Genomic DNA, 2,461 nt, shown 5'->3' with positions numbered 1-2,461 from the left:
AGAGCATGGATGCAATTACAGTTATAATTGACAGAGATTGCAGGTGTTTGCTCAACCTGTGTAAAAAGATTAAACATCCTGTCTGTGTATTCAAACACTGAGAGCTTAATGAATCTGTACATCCAAGTGAGACGGCACGCAAGCTTTGTTTTCCCAGATTACCGCCTGTGTAAATAACGGCTATTGAACCTGCGGCTCAGTGACAGACGCAGTGATAACGGCTGGCTGAGGAAGGCCTGGGGAGGGACATTTCAACTTAAACGCTCATAGATCTACGTGGTGACGCTGTGAAAGAGGCCCGCCAGGAAAAAGAGAAATAACATATTTGCTTGGTCGGCCGTTTTTACAGAGAGGAGACAAACCGCTGCATTGTCTCTGAGTGAGCTGCGTCTCTCTGTGGTCCCACAGCCAAGTCAGCATTGTGCTACTGCACATCTATAGATGGACAGCCAGCGATCCATCCATCCATCCATCCATCCATTCCTCCATCCATCCATCCCTCCCTCCCTCCCTGCCTGAGTCCTTGGGGAGATTGTTTTTGTCTTTTTAATCTGATTGAGCCACAATAGTTGTAGGAGTTTCTACAGGGGTTAAGGTCCAGGGCAGGGAATAATCTCCTCCACAGCTGTCACGACACACTATCCTCTTTCTTTCTCTCTCTCTCTCACACACACACACACACGCACACAGTCACAGGCTAAACTCTTACAGGGCTTCCACTCCTAAACCCAATATATGACAATAAACATGGCTAGTTTCCACTCACACTTGTCTTTGACGTCTGCACACGTCACTGTGTGCAGAAGAGTCTCATTACACAACACCTTGCATAATTCCACACGCCGAGTCATTATGAATCACCACAATGTTTTACACCGGAGATTAAAGATGAGAGAGGATGCAGAGAAGCCCATGCAACCTAATTGGGTTTTCCTTGGCGTTTTACAATCATGTTACAGTGTCATATTAGTTTCAGTTGCTATCTGCAAATGTTAATATATACAACAACCACTCCGGATGGAGTGGGATTATTAAAGTATTTCCATAGTAACCCTGTCGTTATAATGGTTCACCATGTTCACACTTCCATAGCTATTGAGAGACGGGCAGACGGACCCACAGGCAGCTTTGGTGATATATATCCATTTAGAAATAGGTGGAGAATGTATCAGCATATCGATACCTTTGTTCATTGGTCTGACCCATTTGTGTTTCCCTCTCCCTGTGCCATGTCAGAGGCACAGTGATGGAGCATTAGCTCACAGTCACAGTACAGACAATTGGCCGTGCTCTCAAAAGTCACATGTCAGGCATGCATACACCATTCTCATCTTCTTCTCTTCACTTATGCTGCGCTCCCAGACAATGCCTCAATGCCTTATGTATGTATTTCTGTACAAAATAGAACAAAGTCAGTATTATGCTCTTCTTCCTTGCAGCTTTATATGGTTAATAATATACTGTAAATGATTTAGTTAAAGTCCTTGCAGTAAAAATACTGATCTGCAGTAAACTGAATAGTGCCAGACGACCTAAAATAATGAGAGAAGTGTTATCACGCCATATAGGCGGGCTGTAGCTTTAGCTTATTTTTACTGATGTGCAAAAATTTAATGGGAAAGATAACAGGCCGTCTGATAAGGGATTAACTCCATACACATCTTCAGCCTTCAGTATTACATCTTGGATCTCAGGGTTTGCAGTTTAGACCAACATTGAGACGCAGCCATGGTGAAGCAGGTCAAAGTGTCTCTCTCAGTGAGCAGCGCCCATGAGGTGGGCCCAGCAGAAGAAGCCTCTGCATGCACAGGACAGTTCCAACTGTGTGGAATGTCCCACTGGAATGGAATGTCAGTCCTGGTATGTTAATGCGCTGGCGGCCGAGGCGACCCCTGCAGCGGGAACAGTTCCCACTGTGGACCGACTGATTCAGAACCAGACTGACTTCAGAAACATAACATTACGTTACATTTTCACTGCATGGGAGCTCTCGTTTTTTAGAAAATATCAGGCATTGCAGATATAAATTCTTACCATGAATCCCCTTAAAGATGAACTTCAACCCTGGACTTCAACTCGCAGCCTGTTTGCTGGGTGTGGCAGGAGGTTTAGTGTGAGGACTCGTTTAGCACAACAGGGTTTTAATTTTTTTTTTAAATCCATCCCATCATTTTGACCTTTGCACTCAGCAGGGAGGAAGCAGCCTTGGATGAGGACGGAGCCGAGCCAGGGAGGCTGGAGGACACCATACAGAAAGACCCAGATAAAGAGATTACACTGGCTTCCATCAAATGAAGGTCTGTAACGCTGGTGTAATTAAAAACATCGCTCCAGGCTGCGACACATGGGGAGCCTCTCCTGTGCCCAAGCTTCAAACGCACAACACAACACCCCCCCCGCCTCTGCATACGCCTGCGTCTATATGCATGACAAAAGAAGCCAAAATATGTTGTATATTGAA

The sequence above is a fragment of the Genypterus blacodes genome, unplaced genomic scaffold, assembly GCF_046128005.1.
Source record: "Genypterus blacodes isolate CSIRO-AG114 ecotype Tasmania unplaced genomic scaffold, CSIRO-AGI_Gbla_v1 ptg000022l_1, whole genome shotgun sequence".
Lineage (NCBI taxonomy): Eukaryota > Metazoa > Chordata > Actinopteri > Ophidiiformes > Ophidiidae > Genypterus > Genypterus blacodes.
This window is presented reverse-complemented; position numbering follows the sequence as displayed.